This window comes from Strix uralensis, chromosome 9, assembly GCF_047716275.1.
Source record: "Strix uralensis isolate ZFMK-TIS-50842 chromosome 9, bStrUra1, whole genome shotgun sequence".
In the NCBI taxonomy this organism is placed as follows: domain Eukaryota; kingdom Metazoa; phylum Chordata; class Aves; order Strigiformes; family Strigidae; genus Strix; species Strix uralensis.
Window position 1 is genome coordinate 12,931,530 of NC_133980.1, and position 18,756 is coordinate 12,950,285.

At 43.8% G+C, this 18,756-nt stretch overlaps 1 protein-coding gene across 24 annotated transcripts in view; it reads left to right on the forward strand.

Moving 5' to 3' along the window:
• The window catches only part of LPP (LIM domain containing preferred translocation partner in lipoma), a 348,425-nt gene that overhangs the window by 109,377 nt on the left and 220,292 nt on the right, over window positions 1–18,756 (forward strand). For 2 of the 24 annotated variants that reach the window (XM_074877374.1, XM_074877380.1), the window contains one exon: window positions 8,931–9,036. The exons of 21 other annotated variants lie outside the window; for them this stretch is intronic. The gene's annotated coding sequence lies outside the window, so the exon portion shown is untranslated. The remainder of the gene's footprint in view (window positions 1–8,930; window positions 9,037–18,756) is intronic. One more of the 24 variants, XM_074877375.1, reaches the window with a different exon arrangement.

An 18,756-nucleotide genomic window follows, 5' to 3' on the forward strand; every position in this document is an offset into this window, starting at 1 on the left:
TAAGACTGTCTCTTGAGTAATAAAAAGATGGCTTGTAGAGTAACACTTCTAATCCCTATAGCTTTACCATGAAGGGACAAGTAAAATAAAGGTCTCAAGGCTGCCTGTGCATCCTTGTGTGAGCTGAAGGGCTGGTTGTGCAGGGCAGGGTTGCTGTTGCTCCTGGAGGAGGAGATAGGGAGCTGGGGATGCAAAGGTCCTCTCAGCGGTGGCTTTGGTTACTCTGGACCCAGGTCAAGGAGTGTGTTTGTGCCCTGAACTCCCCAGGATACTTTCCTTCCTGAGCAGACCAGGGTACTTTCCTTCTTTTTTGTTCTTTTGTTTGCTTATCTGCAAAATGGGAGTAATTAATTGATATTAGTTAACTTGCAAGTGTCCTTAAAGCCGATTATTCAAACAACTGCACTTCATGGTGAAGACAAGGGAGAGCTTATGTAGATAACTGTGTTTTAGAAAACAACCTCTGGAAGGAGAGGGTTCAGCATGCTAATATGAAGACTGGAGGCCAGAGAGGAGTCTCGGGTGTAGCAGAGCTATGTACCTCTGCCCATAACGTCTTTGTGCCACATTGCCTGGGGCTTCAGATGGATTCCCATTGCTTATTAAAACTTGCTGAGTTACCATTGCATAGGTCTTACAAGTGCAATATTTCTCATTTGGAGTTGGCCCAGCACAGCGATGGGAATAGGAGGAGTTTAAAAAGGCAAAAGCTGTGTATCAGCAGTCCCGAAAAGAGGAGTGTGGGCTGTACAAGACAGTAAATCTTAGAATCATAAAATCATAGAAAGGTTTGGCTTGGAAGGAAACTTTAAAGATCATCTAGTCCAACCCACCTGCCATGGGCAGAGACATCTTTCACTAGATCAGGTTGCTCAAAGCCCCATCCAACCTGGCCTTGAACATTTCCAGTGATGGGGCACCTGCAACTTCTCTGGGCAACCTGTTCCAGTGTCTCATCATAAAAAATTTCTTCCTTAGGTCAAATCAGATGGTCATCTTGATTGTGGGTGTTTCTTGGGGCGTGATTAACTTGACATTTTAGCTGGGCATGTCTATTAAGTAAAAATCTCAACTCTTTCACTAACGTTATTGGAGAGATGAGAAGAACTTGTTTTCAGGGGTCTAATCACATATTTAAGTGCAATTTTGAGTAGCACATTAGCCAGCTCTTGCATGAGGAATGCAAAGGTAAGGGTGCTGAACACGTCTGAAGTTTAGTACACTGAGGCTCACTGGGTCTCACAGGTGGAAAGAGATTTGGGAAGGTGGAAGGCATTGCTGTAGCATCTCTCACAGTAATATCCTGCTGATAGAGGAGGCAAGGAGAAAGCAGAGGGGAAAGGAAGGGGGGAAGGAGGTGGCTAGTGAGTGCAGTGATGACAGCACGAGAAGCTCTGGTGGTGGTGGTGCCTGGTGTGGACAACCAGGAAGCCTGAGAGAAGCCATGCGGTGAAGCCCATCCCGAAAAGGCTCTTAAACAAACATGTCCAGGACAGAGGGGCTGCCAGCAGCGAGGACTGCTGTTAGGGCCAGTGTGAAGGTGTCACTTTTCAAACTATGTATCTGTCACCTTCATCGAGCAAGTGTTGCTGCTTGCTGCATTCCATCATCCCGCAGAGAAAAATTGATTATTATTCAATTTTCATTTTAGACAAACCACATTGTTAGTGCGAAGATTTTTCTTTTATTATCGTTACTGCAATGGATGGAAAAGGAGCTCTAACAGATGTATGATTAGCAGGGCATGAAATTAAAAATGTTTGTGTACAAGCAAAAGGTTGTTTACTACCAAAGTCCTCATTTGAAAATTAAGCTATACTAAGATTGGCCGTGCAATTCTGCAGCAGGCATGCAGCCCCCTTCCCTCCCTCTTTCCCAGCAGCATCAGCTGAAAAGTAACAATATTTTAAATGTTACCTTTATTAAAAAAAAAGTAATAACACAACTGAAAGGTCAATACCTGCCTTTGGAGGCAGATTATCTAAAGAGCCTGTTCTCCCGCTCTGGCACCGACAGTGTCAATTCAAGAAAGTATTTTGACTGATGCTTAAGCCCCATTGATTAGGGCAAATTGAGCATTTTCTATCAAAACTCTTTTGGGTGGAAAATAAGGTTCTGATTGAATAATTCCAAGTGTGGGTGTATACATGAGTGAAAAGTATTTGTTGTCAAAATATTGAAAAATATGTATTTGGAGTCACTGCTGCAGCATACATGGAGGGGTGTGGATTTGTATGCAGCACCCAGTCCCTTCCCCCTCTTTGTGGGTCAGTCTTGTAGTCAAGCCACACCGCCTCAGTCTGTGCATCTCACCTATCTCGTTCTGTTCTTTTTGTCCTCTAAAAACTTTGTGGCCAATTTCAAGGCTGATGTTAGTTGAAATCTGTAGGGCTACTCATGTGTAAAGAAAGTTTCACCTGGGTGAGTGTTTGCAGGACCCAGACCCGAGGCGTCGTCATGATGGATTCTGCCCGCTGAGCCTGGATGGCATTGAGCAGAAAATAGGAAGGGGGCTAAAAGATTGTTCCTGCGCTCTGGGAACAATTGAGACAGAAAATTGCTTCCAGGATTTCTTCACTTTTCCGCAGAGGGTAATCAGCCTGTGTAATTCTCTGTCACAGGAAATACTGCCTGAATCTGTTACCCAAAGACAGCAAGCAAAGTTTAGATAGCAACCTGAATACCAAAGGTACTGCAGAGCAGAGACTGTCCCTTAATTGTTCTTGTTTGGTTTTTTTGGTGTAGTGGCTGCTATATATGTCATAGGATGTCACAGGTGGTGCAACTGATATGACAGATAATTGAGTATTGGCTTAGATACTCGTCATGTTCCTGGTACGCAGTTAGACTTCGGTGCCCTAAACAAGGAAACAAGTTTCTATGCTGAGATTTTAAATGGAGTTTTGCTTAGTGTGGTGCTCAGGTTATAAGCCTGAGATTGTGAAGGAGGTTAGAACAGTTCCAGTGGGATGATGGGTGTCTGGTATCATCAGTCCTGTTCTTGGCTCATTTTTAATCTTAACTCCATAAATGTAAGCAAATTGCCATTTCTGCACCTTTATTCATCTGGAGGGTGGGGTGGCCCTTGGGCTACTTGCAGGGGTTTGTGTTAAGTTTCAAATAAGGCAACAAATAAGTTGTTTTATTGCAACTTTTAGGGGACATTATTTACATTTTTTACTTGAGTGAGAATAGTTGTGGCTGAATCACTTAAGTTAGCATTATACCTGCTGGGCACTGAAATTTAGTTCCTAAATTCCCATTAGCAGGTCATACTGGGCCAAAGGATCTTGAGCTGCTAGAAGAGAAAAGAATAAAACAGAATGAAGTTGGTGTTTGGTTATGGGCTCTGGATGTCATTGTTCCTGGCTGTTCATCTGGCTAATGTTTGCTTTTGTGTAGTATTTGTCTGTGTCTGTGCTTCTGTGCACATGGGGAAAAGGAGGACAAATATCACTGGGGTGGATTAGCATTAAAAAATAGTTAACTGATCAAAGCCATAAAGCTTGTCCAAGTGAATTCTTCAGAGAAATAGCTTTGAATTTCCCAAGCAGCCGCAGGCCATAAAAGCGAAGCACTATCATTCAGAGATGCAAAAAATCCCCTTCTGTTGGAGTGTTGGACCTATTTGTTCCTTTTTAGGAGGGCATTCAAAATGTTTTCTTAATTTTCTTCTGAACAGCTCATTGCTATCCATCATGAGCCTTTGCCAGCTGAGATGGCTCCACTTCCCCTCAGTTTTAACCCTCCACTGAAACCTATATATCCGTGCTTTGCATTTTGGATGCCTTTCAAGCTCTGTGCACTTAGCAGTGGGATAGCCCGTACAGAGCACTTTCTGTTTCCGAGTTCAAAATGTTGTAAAGAAGGGACTAAAAGTTGTCCCCGGTGTCTGGATGGAGGTGACAGGGAAGGGAAGATGCATATGAAGAGTGATGCCTGGAAAGATTTCCTACGTGGCCGGAAGGGATGGCAGGGGAACCTTGTTCCCCGATGCCATGTTCTGTCTGGTCATTGGTCCTGCCCCAGTGGGAGCACCAGCCCCACCAGGTCTGCAGAGTAGGTGGGGCAAAGTGGGAGGGAATTTCATTTTACTTACATGGAGGAAAGAAAGCACATTGTTCGACTGCTCAGTGAAAGTTATTGAAGGCTCATACTGAAGGTTAGGCAACCAGCCTCTGGGAATTGGGCACATAAATTTGCTTTATGCTTATGAAAGTGTCTCTTTCACAGTGTTTTGTTTTGTTGCGTCTTAAGACATACAAAAGAGTAAAGTGCTGGTGTATGGTCCATACACAGGATATTTGGATAGCACAGTCATTAATAAGAATAGAAATTACACTGTGGTGGCTCAGAACTTGCCAAGAAAAAAAGAAAGACAAAACTCTCGGAAGACACGAGGTGCTTTGTAGCTGGAAGTGCCTGTCGCCCTGCAAGGACTCAGCTGTCCTTTTCAGTTCCAGTCTTCTTTTATTGAAAGTATTTCACTGCCTAATACCTACTAGCTTTTTAATACTGCTTAATTGTATGCACACCCCCCCAGAAGAAAGCCGCACATTTTTTCTGCTCTTGTAACTGTTCAGCTTTAGGGCCCCCAGGGAGGGGTGTTAATGGCTGTGTCCTGGATGCCTTTCAAGCAGAGAATTCCACTTTTGCTTCCCTTCTGAAACTTGGAGTCTCATTCTCCAGATAACCCAAATTTTAATATAAACACATTTAAAGTGTGCATATGTGTGTGTATGTATATATAAAAATAATTTTTTTCAGGTGAGTTAATGAAAATCCTAAGTAGATCATCCTAGAAACTGAGCTCATCTTTGTAACAGTTGGGCAACACATGGAGGCCAAAGCTGTGACTGAGGGATGGGGCTGCAGCTTTTGGAACGGGATTAGATCCTTGCACAGGTGTGGGCATGACATTTGTGTGCACCATGTATACACATCCTGTGCTTGGTTTCTGTGGTAAAGCAGAGATAACTTACCCACATAGCAGGGCCATTTGCTAGGGTGAAGTCATCAGTGTTCAGTTATTAAAGCAATATAGAGGTGCATCCATATAGAGGCTAGCAGAAAGTAGGCATGAAGCTCATCCTTCTCCTCCCAGATTGTACTTTGGTCTCTTGTATAGGCCATATCCTACCCTCAGATGGGAGCAGTGCTCGGCTATTGATAATATGGGCAGAAATTGAATCTGAAGCCTAGGGCCTTTCTGCACAGGGAGAGTATTGGGAAACAAAGCCAGGGTGTGAATTTAAAGTGCAATGGCTGTTCCGAGCGTACTTCTCATGTGGGCAGTCTTATTCTGCTCTGAGAAGGCCTTTGTGCAGTTCTGCTTCATCCATTGCCAAAGGCACTCTCAGTGCAGAAAGAAGAATGCCCACACAGGGAGCGAATAGCTTTTCCAGGCTATTTCACCATGCTGAGGAGTCCCAGGAGATGCACATGGTTTAATGTCCCCATGAATGTTGCAGGAACTTGCACTTCAGCTCACTCTTCCACCAGAGCTTTCACGTGGGAGACATGCTTTGAGATGGGCAGTTGGTGGAGTTGTGTCTTCTGGACCCTGCTAGGTGCAGCGTACGTCACTTATTTGCCTGAAGTCATGGGGCTGGCCTCGGGGATCCCCAAGATCTGGGCTTCTCTAGATATTGTTGGTGTTGCAGTTTGGCATTCGCCATTACCTCTTGCGGTGTGTCCTAGCTGCTGAAGAGAGCTCCTGTGAGATCATGTCTGTGTTCATGTGTTGTTCCTTTTCATATGAAATCATCAAGCAAACCTGTGCACTGAGTATGATCATTATCTGAATATTGTTGAACAGGAAAAAAAACCAAAAAGCCCATCTGTTCTACAAAGAGTCAGTGTAAAGAGCAGGCTCTGTGACTAAATAAATTCACATCTGTTTAGCAGAACCATCAAATGGCGAGCAGAGGGGCCTAATGTGAATCACATGTTGAAACCACAAGTATGAGTGAGATGAACTGCAAAAGAGAGAGCCTGGAAGTGTTGATCCATGTGAGCGACTGTTGGTTTCTCTCCTTATTCTTTCCCTCTACCAGTTTCCTGAGCAAATAATGTAGAAACAAAAAACCAGGGCTGTGCACATGTATATGCATACATATGTGTGTATGCTCTTATTCCTTGCATGATTAACCTTCCTATATCTTCTCGAGCCATTAGATCATATCTTCAATTGGAAGGGCAATGGATTATAGAGGGGGCTGCAGAGGAGGGAGGGTAGAGCTGGCATGAAGAGAGCAGGTGAAGCTGTTCCCTGGTGGTGTTGCTTCACAAAAAATGGCCCTGAGGTAGACTGCTTTTAAAATGAACTTGCCTTGGAAGTGAATCCTCAGGATGACATCTCCAGCAGTGTCATCTCAAGGAACCTGATGGGAGCAACCTATAAACTTCAAAGGGTGGTTATGCCCTCATGTGCTCAAGCTAGTTTCAAAATAGGTATCTGTGTACCAGTCCTAACAGACTGCATCTTTCCAGGGATCAATTTAATTTGTTACTTAGGTTTTCCCCTTGGAGTTTTAAGTCCTGCAGAAACAAAAGGCAGCTCAAGTTTCTGTATTGGTTGCATTTGCAGTTTATTTTTTTTCTGTGCCAAGAACATATCAATACACTTCCAAAACATAGTATTTTTATGACTTGAGGCAGCAGTTTCTAACTTAAAAATGAGAAAGCTTTGGAGATGTACAGGCAACTCAGGTGCCTCAGTTATATTATTTGGCTGGTCTCCATAGCCCCTTAGAGAGTCCATGCAGAGGAGCAAGCATCTTCTCTCCCACAGGATCTCATGAAAAGAAACATGCAATAACTTCAGTCTCAAAGGTGGTTTCTTGTTGCTGTCTTGCCTTTTGTCCTAGATATTTTGCAGTAAATGAGGCCAAACTTGTGGGAACAAAGAGGGATGGTAGATAAGCTGTTAGACCTGATTTGCACAGATTCTGATCTCCTGCAGTTCGGTCTGCTTTCTTTAGCTGACAGAGAGCTGTGCTCATACAGCTCACCTGGGATGTGAGCTCTGCAGAAGTGTGCTGGAGGTAATGAAGCACTTAAGGGGCTGGTGGGGTTGAAGGTCCCCATGGAATGATTAAGGTGTTGGCAGCTGTGTTACTTTGAAAGAGAAATATGTACATTACACAGCAAAGGCATGCTGAAATGCATTGCAGACACTTAGTTGTGTGTGGGAACATGCTTTACCTGTGAGATAGCGGTAGCAACTATTGGAGGGCATTTGATTAACTGAGCTGTGTGTACACTTACCAGCTGCATGGCCCTGCTGCCCTAGTGTAGTTCAAAAGCAGAACACGAGTGGTTGCCAGCAGTGGCTAAAATGCAGCAGTGTATCACTGTCTCTAGATACATTAAAAGTTTGGTTCTTCCTTCCCTCCAAAAGTTCCCTCTGCTCATGATTAATTTCTTATCCTCCACCACACCACCCCTCCCCCCCTTCTCTTCTGAGAAGGTGCAGTGAAGATACATGAGCACTGTAATATTTCCCTAGAGACTCTGAGATTTGAGCCATTTCACATCTGGGGAACCAGTGTGACCAGTCTAGTATGGAAACTCTTTGTCACAACGACATTTCATACTGATTTCTGGGAAGGAGAACAAACGATTAATTTGGGTGGTCAAAAACAGAAGACACCAATGTGATAGTGGTGGAGCAACTGGAGTTGGCTTTTTAATATGATGAGCTTGTTTAGCAAAATTGTAAGGCCACTGTGGATGCCTGTCTGGGTTAACTTCATTGCTGGCACTGTGGTTTGCACCAGCTGAGGAATTATCTCCCAGAGCTTTGAGTGTCACTGTTCGTGAATGAGCAGACACTGAGATAAAAGGGAAAAGCAACAGCTTCCTACACTGGTGCTCAGTGGTTTTATGAGTTTCAAAGAAGAATTGAAAATCAAATCTCAAGCACTTGTCTTCAGTCACAAGTTTCTATTCAGAGCAGAACTAAAGGCCTATGGTTACTAAAACAGAACCTTATCTTGATGTGCTCCAGAGTGTCACTGCATACTTGCCTTTGTTCTTAATATTCCTTTTCACCCATTTTCCTGTGCTTCCAGAACACCCCTCTTTGAACAGCTGTCTTATCAATGAGCTTTATGCTGTGTTTATCGCAAATAGCATAGGGGTGGCTAGCATCAGCTTATGACTTACCCTCCTATCCACATGGCCATGGACATTCTGGGGCTCCTCCAGCTTAGGCACCATCTTGAAATATGCCTTTTATTCTTTGACAAAAAGACCTGCAGTAGGCAGTGGACACCAGGTCAAACATGAGTCCAATGTGTGCTGTCATTGCCAATAAAGCAAATGGATATGAGGTTGCTTCAGGAGAAGTCTGGACAGTAGACTGACATGAGTTATTGTTCACCTTTATTCCCTTCTGGTGAGGCTGTTATCTGATATTGGGTGCTCCAGTTGAAGTGGGATGTTGAAGAGCTGGAGGGGGTCCAGAGGAGGGGCATTCAAGGACCTGGAGTGCATGGCCTACAAGAAGAGGCTGAGAGAGCTTTGCCTGCTGTCTCTGATGGAGAGGAGGCAAAGGAGTGATCCAGTGGCAGCCTGTGACTACTGCCAGGGGCATTACAAAGATGACAAAGCCAAATGCTTCTGTCCAGATGGCAAAATAAAATGCCATGGACATTCATAGTGGTTTGGGAGATTCAGCTGTAGAGTTGGAAAAATATTTTCATGGGGAAAATAGTGCAACACTTGAACAAGTCACCAGGTAGCAAGGGTTTCTCCATTTTGGAGGCTTTCAAAGCCTTACCTAGTGTTGGTGATAGTCCAGTCTCCTGCTAAAAGCAGGATTTGGTAACCTGCAGAGATCCCCTTTCTTTCCTGGCAGTATTGCAGGCTTTTAGCTTCTTAAAGGAGGAAGCACTTAAATCTTTTTATTCTGCTTTGTGTTGCAGAAGAGAGACAAGAATACATCGGGGTGCTCATGTTTTGATGATGCCAAATCACCTGTTGTTTTGAGACTCAGAGAAATGTCTGTCTTCTGATTGTTTATACAAAGGGGTCTGTGTACTTCCTTTCCTACAGTTTTCATGCACTCAAATATCTTGCTTCCATTAGCAATCTCTCCACAGCATCAGTTCGCAGCCATCTGGCAGCAATCACTCTTCTGTGTGTTAGGATATAGGATTTGCCATAGGAAAAAGTCTATTTCCCCTGATTATTTGCAAGGTGCCATGGGTTGAGCTGCCAAAAACGAGGCACAAGTTGGTGCAGTGCTCAGGAAGGAGGAGAAATCATCCAGGGACTTGTCATACTCAAGGCTGTGACTTCCAGGATGGCTTGGAATCTGGAGTAGGAAAAGTTAAGTGGATCAGGTGGGAAGAAAAGTGTCAGGGATTAAAGAGTTTGATCCTGGACACATCCTGCCCATTATTTGATCTAATTACTTTTTAGGCAATACAGTCTCAAAGTCTGGTTTGTACTGCCAGCCCCTTGAGGTGTCACAAGAAGGTTATAGTGGCGTTGGCCCCGTGTACGCATCCTTCTTGAGTGGGGCCTGTGCTGTGCCCATATTCTGGGCTGCAGCTCCTTTGCCATTCACAGCAATCCCCTCAACAGCTTGGGGTTCAGAGTGCCAATAGGAGATATGTTTTCTTCCAGGGATGGCAGCAGCTGACTCTTCCTGCAACCGCAGCTATTTTAGAAGAGAAATGGAGTATAGGGAGCTCATCATAAATAAAAAACCCACCTACACCCATGCTAGCCTTGCTGGGTAGGACCTCAAGCTCTGCACTGCTTCCTTGTTCACTCTGTATTAGTTCCCACTCTCTGCTGAGCTCAGATCCCTGCTGTTTCTCCCTGGGCTGAGACATATACACACAGCACTCTGCAAAGCTAATACAATTATCTATGTGTCAATATGCTGCCACGGTCCCATTTGGTCCCACTGGGGTCTTGTTGATATCTCACTGCTGAGCTGAATGTTAGTTCTGCACGGTTCCTTCTTGTTTACAGCCAGCCTCAGCATCCAGACAGCCTGGGCATGCTGTAACAGCTTTAACCTTGCCATCTCTTGTTGTCCTGATTTCTTTTCTCTTATGTGGGACTCTTGATAGGCCTGATTCCAGTATATCTCCATTGGTTGAGAAGTCCAGTCCCTTAACCATTTTATTTGATGGATAAACTCTCTGTTGCTTGGCAGTAGGAAGCCAAGTACTGAGCTGTGCTATAGGCAAGACAATGAATATGGGCACAGAAGGAATAAAGGCATCTTTTTTTGGCAGAAAATAAATCGTGTGCAGGAAAACAGTGTTTGTGTAAGGGAGCTCATGGCTGAGACTCCCAAAATAACCTTTCTGCATCATTCTGCCTGTTCTTTTGCTGTCCCTATTAATATATTTCCTCTCTCATTTTATACACAAAATTCCGAAACATCAGTCTCAAACTTTTCTTTGTGGTACAGCAGCACCCTCACAAACTTGCAGGTCAAGTTACCAGGAAGAGAAGCTTTAAGAATTGGAAGAAATTTGTCTGGCTCAGATCTACCTCCTGGCTTAGCTCTTAAGGTTCAACCACAAACTTTGCTGTATTTGAGTAAGCATTTTGGGCTGGCCACCAGGTCTACCTCCTCCATTGCAATTGCCCTGGGGTTTGTTGTGACCACAAGTAGCTGAGGCCTTGGATTAATGTTTTATCCAATGTGATTATGTTTGGAGTGGCTGAGGATTGTCTCGTACCACAGAAGTCAAGAATCGGCCTTCTCTCTGGTGAAATTGTAATGCGGTTGTTAAGAGTTGTATTAGATTAGATAGATCTATCTATCTCCAGGGAGTCAGTACTGGCTCTTTGTTTCAATGCACATGGGCCAGTCAAGTTCAATTTATTGGGATTTTAAAGCCTAGTTTGTCATCCAACACCAGGATGTGACATGGCTGTAAAAGGAAGATCTCGTTCATCAGCTTTTATGTGTGTGTTTTGCAGCAGCAGTCAAATTCAGATAGCCTGCATCTAATCCCAAAACTACTAATGCAATTATATTGGGAAAGAAAATAAGTTTTATGTTTAGTTTGCCCTTCTACCTTTTCCACTATTGAAGCTGATGCAAGAGAAATGAGCTAAGAAGGAAACTTAAGAAAGGTTAAGTTTTTGGTTGATATCAAAATTTTCCCAGCAGCAGAGTTTTGGTGTAAGGATGTATGTGATATTGGGTTGGTATCTGATGAACCATATTCATGGTGACATTAACCTGTGTCAAGCACCTTTGTAGCAGAGAGATCATTCTTTACCATCATGTCTTTATAATCTCCACTGTGGACTTCTGTCTTGTGTTATGTGTGAGTAAAACTGTAGAAGTTGTAGTGACTTTATTACATAAAACAAAGTCACATCCCAAACTTGTGTGGATCTGCTGGTGAAAAAAACAAAGTGTGGATGCAGCCATGCTGGGGAAAAAAACCCTTATTTTCCAAGTATTGGTTATTTATTTAAAAGAATGGGCACACACTGTGTTCATTTGTGAACCACTGCAACTAGAGAATAAGGAATATAATATTGTATTGCCAGTAGGTGATATTGCTTGCATGTCTTAAGTGGGATACAGCTATATTGCTGCAAACCCTTTTGAGTGCAGATAAAGTCACAGCTGGAAGTCGGGTTTTAGAGTCATAGAATAATTGATTTTGGAAGTGATCTCTGGGGGTCATCTAGACCAACCCCTTGCTCAGAGCAGGGCGAACTTTGAATTTAAATCAGGTCTTCTGGAGGATCCCGTGGAAATTTGATTGAAGGCGGTAAAGACAGAGTGAGATGATACTAGATTATATGCTTTGAGGAATAATTCAGTACAAGCAGTGCTCTAACTAGGTTTATTTCTCCTTTAATTCCTGTGATTGCGTTAGTGATGTCCCACAGCAAGAAACTGGTGGGTACTTTCAGCCCTGTTTAACTGAAGAAGTGGCTTTGATTTTATTTATTTATTTCTTTGGAGGGGATTGAGCTGAAGATACAAAACCCTACCTTATCCAGGCAATTGGAAGAAACTCTGGGTCTGGGGGGAGAGAGTGAGTTAAACTTGCTCCAGCTGACAATTGCTGTGAAAGACTAAAGCAAAGCATGAAAAAATGTCCATTAAACAGTATAAAATGGGTGCAAGCAAAGAAACCTGATCTCAGGGAGAGATGTGCCACAAGAAGTCAGAATCCATTTGCATCAGGTTTGCATATGGTCAAGAAGGCAGTCACTGGAGGGTGACAGCATGTTCCATTCTTCTTCTTCACATCTCAGAGTTGCTTGGTGGCTCAATTTACTCCTGTTAGCTCTCCACTGCTCACCTGTGATGAGGGTCACGTCAGCCCCACGCACAGGATTCCCAGTGCTCAGAGTTGTTCCTGCAGCTTTGTGGTTCTGGTTGCTGATGTGATATTTGAGGAGCATGAAAGACCAGAGTCAGTTTGCTCCTGCGAGGGTCTGAGGGAGGAGCTTCTTTGGACTGGTTAATATTACAGGACTTAAATTTGGTGAGAAGTTGTGCAGATCAACAATGATTAAGGGAGTTCAAAAGGAATCTCAATTCCCCAAATCACATAATTTCCCATATGATGTAAAATTGATGAGGATAAGCAGTACCATGTGGGAAAAACATCCCCGGAGAGCTTGGGCTGAGTTTGTAAGTACCTATGGCACTTCCTATGTTTGGTTAAAGACCTCTAATGAGACCAGAATTTTGACATTATATCTTCTTCTGGAGGCCACAAGAAGCAGGAAAGCTTCATGGCTAGAGATCATCATCCATAAATAGAGAAATAAATTAATTTAACATTCAAAGGGGAACAGTGCCAAGAGAAACAAGCAGCTTTGAGAGTTTGTAAAGAGCAAATCTCTCTGGTCAGCCTCAGTTACTGCTTTTGGCTAATTAGAGGAGTGGAGGTGATGAGAACAAACCAAATAAGTGTATTTTAGCGGGAAGTTTGGGTTTGTGCTTTTGGGAATTTCAGGGAAAAAAAAAGATGACAAATAAGCTTGGAGTAGAAACATCCAGTCTTGTGGGTTGCACCTCTAACTGAAAGGGGCAATGTATGGCATTATTTTGCATCATGAAGGGTGTCCTCATGGTTCAGTGCTAGAGCGGATCTTTAGAATGCAGTTGGAAGGTGAAGTTCGAAGTTTTCTCTTTGAGTTTTTACATGGACAAAAGAGAAGGGAGAGTGGCGAGAATGCAGGCCTTTCTACACATGGCTCTTGTAAACCCTTAGAGACAAACTTGGGTTATCCAGGGAAGGGGATGTCTTGATCGTGTTCCTGAATAGTATCAGAGAGAAGCCACAGTAGGACTTCCAGTTGCATCTACTGTCAGCAAACAAGGTCCTGATTCACTGTATCTGGTCAATCCCTTGGCCTTAAGAGTGATGGTTAACTGTGCACAAGTGATAGTAAGACAGAACATTATGGACTTACATCAAGCCAGTGGATTTAGGAAGGAGTGGGATGGAAGACAGAGCAGACTGTCTGGAAGCACAGACTGTTGTTGCTCGTTTTTTGTTAAATACTGTTACTACCGACTATGAAGCATTAGCTTAATTAACAAATTCTTCTGTCTTGGCAAAGTCTATCAACATCCAAGGAGTATTTGATCCATGTTATAAATATGAAAATGAAATGAAGATTTATTTGGGTACAGTCTAATCACAGAAGAGCCAGCCTGTCTCAGAGATGAATGTACTAACAGTTTCAAGAGTAGACAAATTGGTACTCTACCTTTCCTTTGCTTATCTGATGTGAAGCTAAATTGACTTGAAACCCTCTTTGTTTTACCTTTGCTTCTCAAAGGTGAATGACATCCTGTAATTAAAAGCAAAACCAAGCACTTATGCCCACACGTTTAAAAAAAAAAAAAAAAAAAAAAGGAAAAAAGAGGAACAAAAAACCTTGTCAGGCTTTTATTACTGCATGGTATTATCTTCTATTGATATTCCTGGTCTGACATTTTTAGATAATGCGGTCTCATCTTGGGATTCGTGGATTCCAGTTCCTCTGCTGCGGTGTATTCTTTCATGGTTAGAATTTTCTGAACTCAGGGCATTAAGATTGTCCTAATGATAGAACCAGAGCACACTGTTTTTCTTATTTATGCAGCGTGATTTCACTCTTTGCTCTTAATGTTATTTATCATGGTTAGTCCAGTCTTATCCTCTGCCTCCAAAAGTAGGTGATGACTAATGCGTCCAAGGAAGGAAGGATAACAGAACCTCGGGCAGCCACAGCTTATTTCAGTCTGTTTTTTGTCTTTGATATTATTCATCATTTTACCCCTTCCATTTTAAGTTACCATTCTTGAAAAAAAGGTCTTATGCTAGCATCCACCATTTCATAAAAGGTAGCTGAAAAATTGAGGAGAGTTCAGAGTAAATATAAATGAATGAATCAAGAGAAGTCTACTCTTTACAGTGAGTTTAATTGATACTTAATTATAATGTTTTGATTTGATTTAACCAGTGACCTGGCTGTGTTGTGAAAGGATCTGCTTAAGGAAAAGAGGCAGGTCTGTAATGCAGATGACAGGAGTGTAACAAAATCCAGTGGTTGGAAGCGGAGCTAGATAAATTTAAAGTCAGACACAAAGGAGAAGCTGTAATTATGGTGCTTAATTGCTTGCCCAAACAATTTACCTAATGCTGTGGTGAATTCTCCGATACTTGCATTCTTTCAGTTGAAGCTACATGTCCTTTATAACAAATACTCTTTAGCTCAACAAAAGCTTTGTGGAGTAATAGTTTGGTAGAGTTCAGTGCCCTACACAGTGCAGAAGGGGTAGATCAGATGGTCAATGAGAAGGGCTTTCAAAGCAGCGACATTAGGAAGATTTAGGAGATTTTTGTCTGGGGTGGGGCAGTGAATTTGGGTAGTGCCAGAGTGGTCAGTGAGTAAGGAGTCAGAGGGAAAGCTTGTAGCAGCCAGATCAGGAGTGGAGCTGTTGAGTTACTGCTGACCAAGGAGGATGGCTGTGTGAGAGTGGCAGGCAGAAATGCAGAAGTATTCTGCCAAGACAGAGGGAGATGTGGCACTGATGGGGGATCAAGAGATTGCTGTCCCTCTGGGAGGGTTCCCAGGGGCACGGGCTCTGATGGCAAAAGTTGTTCCAGCCTGGCTGTGTTAAATGTTGAGGGGCTAGATTTATTCAGGTTTGCTAGGAAGGGGCTTGCTGAATGCAAACCATGCCTGATGAATTACTTGCTTGGAGAAGAAATGTGGGGGCAACTGCAGATTTAACACAGAGTTTAATTTTTTACTGAGAGCTTGGTGGTCCAGCCATTGACTTGAGCATCCAAGGAGCAGTAATAATAGGTGGCTTGTCCAGCAAAAGGCTGGTGAGATGTGTGTTCTCCAGTGGGGGTGATTGTTTTTGAAGAACCAAAGTGAACAGATTGGGTTTGGTAGTTTTTCACTCTATCTGCTGTTACCCTTGAAGGAGGAGCTTGCTGTATTCACCCTTAGAAATGGGTAACGCAGCTATTGTAACAGCTCTGTCCCTGACAGCCAAGGTGAGTGGATGCACTTAACAACATTATGTTGTGCCAGTGTGCATGCTCCCAGGATGTTTTTTCTGGTCCTGCTTCTTGGGTTCCCCCAGCTCATCCATCTTGATGCTCCTTTTGTTGTGTTTTACCTGTTCCTTGGTTCTCTCAACCCTGCAATATCCAATATGGTTTGTTCTTTTTATTCTCTTGAGTTTCTCAGTGACTTTAGCCTTCTTGCAACCACTTCTGCAATCCCCCACATCCCACATTTAGTTAGAAACTTATGAAAACAATACTTTTTACTGTAGAACTGGCAGAAGTAACTTTTTTTTGAAGGAAACACCTCAAAGACAAAAGTGAAATATGCGTTTGCTGGTTGTGTTTGCTGGCTAGACAAAAAAGCACTGCCTTTACTTACTGGAGGTTCTCGCCCAAGTGCAGGAACCACAGAGATGCATATGTAAGGCATACGTAAGAGTAAGTTTAGAGTAAGAGAACTGGTTGTAAGCCCAAGTTTCCTTGTGCTGTTATGTTTACTTGTCCACATCACAAAATGTTCATCTGTTTTGCACCAAAGAAGCTTCTGATTGAAAACCAGGCAATATTGCAGGGAATGGTGAGGGAGCACTGATGGCTTTGCCTGAATTAGCCAGGGTGCTTCACCATGGAGAAGTCTGCAGAGACAGGTGGAGGGCTGTGCCCATCTGCAAGCCACTGTCCCTTATATTTTGCCTTGCTCTTGGCCTTTTACTAGATGAAAAAACAGGGGAGAAATAACAGCAAATCCAGAAGTTTAGCTACAGCTGTTAGAGACATTCATTCATTTTCTTCAGATGAGGAAAAGGGAACTTGCTGAAAACATTGTCAAGGCACAGATAGCAAAAATGAGTGACAGCAAATGCATAACAGAAATGAGAGGGGGAGAAAGAGGAAGAGAAAAAGCTAATGGGGAAACAATTTGAAAATACCACCACCAAAACAAATGCATTGGAGGGTAGCTGAGAGGGAGTTGCGTGCCAGCTTACAGTCAGCAATTGAGTTACAGCAGTGTGGTCTTCATGCTCCCAAACTGTCCATAAGAGTAGTCTGCTTTTTGAGCTTGTTCACCGAGATTCACGTCATCTTCAGCCATCCCCAGCACCGTGCAACCTGGCTACTGAAGCGGTTTGTGCGTCACTCAACCCATCCCTGCCATCAACCTGGCAGACCATGAGAGCTCAGTGGGACCAAAGAGTATTGCCTGGGAGGTCATTAAGGAAAAACTAGGGAGCTGCCAGAACAGGAATGATGATAATCTGGTCAGTTCTGGGATTTTTTTCTTTTGCTTTGAATCAGTGTGGAGGTAATGTCTAGGGCCTGAGGGTGCTTCACTCAGCAGGATGCTTTCATATGAAATGTCAAGCCAGGGGCTGAAAACCTGTGAGAATAAAACTCCAGGATGCTTTTAGCAATGGGTAAGTTATAGTCATCTCTGGATGTAACAACTCTGCAGAGTGCAGAGTTGTCCTGTTTAGCTCTTAAGGCTGAATGCCCTCATTGTTTTCTGCTCTTAAAACCTAGATAGTTGCCTGAGTTTTATTGCTGCGTTTTACATTTTTGAAGGATGTGGGAGGAGGAGGAGGCAGCAGTGTAGGTGAATCTTACTGCTCAAGTGGGAGTTGTTTTCTAGGTCTGTCAGGGCTGGTGTTGGTAACGGGAAGTACCAGGCAGTGGGAGCGTGGTTCGCGTGCCCTCCACCCCCACCCATTGTGGCTGGTTTCCTCTCCAGCCCTGTGGGGAGGACCTGCCTTTCACTTCTTGCTTTCAGAATGATGCTCCACACTGTTGATATGAGGTCGGAAGGCAGGCGTATGTGGGAGGGAAAGTTGTGTCCTTGCAGCTTGGCCTTGGATGCTTGTCCATCTCCAGGGTGCTCCTGCCACGCTCCCATCTGCCTCATTTCTAGCCAGTCCCTCTGTGCTGGCCCTGGTGGCTTCCCTTCACTGGTATCAGATGTCCAGCACAACAGGCTCATCCTCCAGTGATAGGGATTGTGAAACTGCTGCATGCCTGCCAAGCAGTCAGACTGCCTGGTGAGGAAGAGTCAAGTGTTGGGGCAGATGTTTGGCACTTGCCCGTTCCTCTCCCACACAAGGAGGTGGAAGATGACCACAAGTTGCCTATCTCTTAGTGTTGGGTCAGACATTGGGACTTTAAGTAGACATGACTTCTCAAGTAGGAAACCTGTTACCAGGAGCAAACTTACTGGGCTGGAATAAGCACACAGATACATATATATATACACACATTAGTTTTAACAGTCATTGCTGTTAGCTGGAGGTAGTGTCTGCACACTGCAATGTGGAAACCGTGTTCCTTTCCCCCAGACTGACTCAGCATTGCTAACAGCATATTGCTAGGACAAGGTTATCCATGCAGGAACCTACAGGGCTGATTTCTCTAGTTTATACCCAAAGGTGGTCTTTGATAAAGAACTCAACTGTATTTGCTCCACCATGAAGCTTGTAGGATGCAGATGCTTTGCCAGCCAGGATGAGTTGGCAAAATAGGTCTGCTCCCAAGTCCCAAGAGCTTAGTCTTGATGTTTCTAGTGATGTGTGAGCTCAAATTAGGAGAAAGGGGAAGTGAAGTGCGGTTTCTGCTTTGTTTTCTCTAGGTAGACTTAAATATGCTATGAGAATATGCTTTCTTCCTGACTAAATGTTCCATATAATTCTGGGGGCTAGTTGAAGAGCTCAGTGTTGTTTGTTTCTCTGAGAAGCATGTGTGCATGGAAGTCTTAGCTGTGAGGCACCAAGAATATGCCCAGATAGGCTAGGAGTGGACCTGTGGCTGAATTCCTGTGTGGTATCCATGAGCTCTGTGGGCTGTACTCCTCAGCTTTAGAAGTACCTCCTCATGAGCCATTCAAATAGACAGCTGCATCCACAACCACAGAGCTGTAGCACTGTGGACTTTGGTCATGATTTCACTCCAAGGGGATCTACACCTGCCAGAGGCCACCTTTTGTCTGTCCCCTTTCCTTTTCCCACCCTGAGCTCAGAACTGTTCACACCAGCTAATACAGCCCTTTGTTGCCACACTCAGCAGAGCTACAATGCTCTCCTGCATCTCAGCCCTGGCAGATTGCACTCAGTGCTGCAGTTAGAGACCACCTCTGCAAATCCAGCAGCCCCTCTGCTTTGTCCTGTTGTTCCCAGATGGAAGTGCTTTTCTGCAATGTCAGTTTGCTGATGTCTCCCATGGCCTGGTGCTATCTCGTGCACTG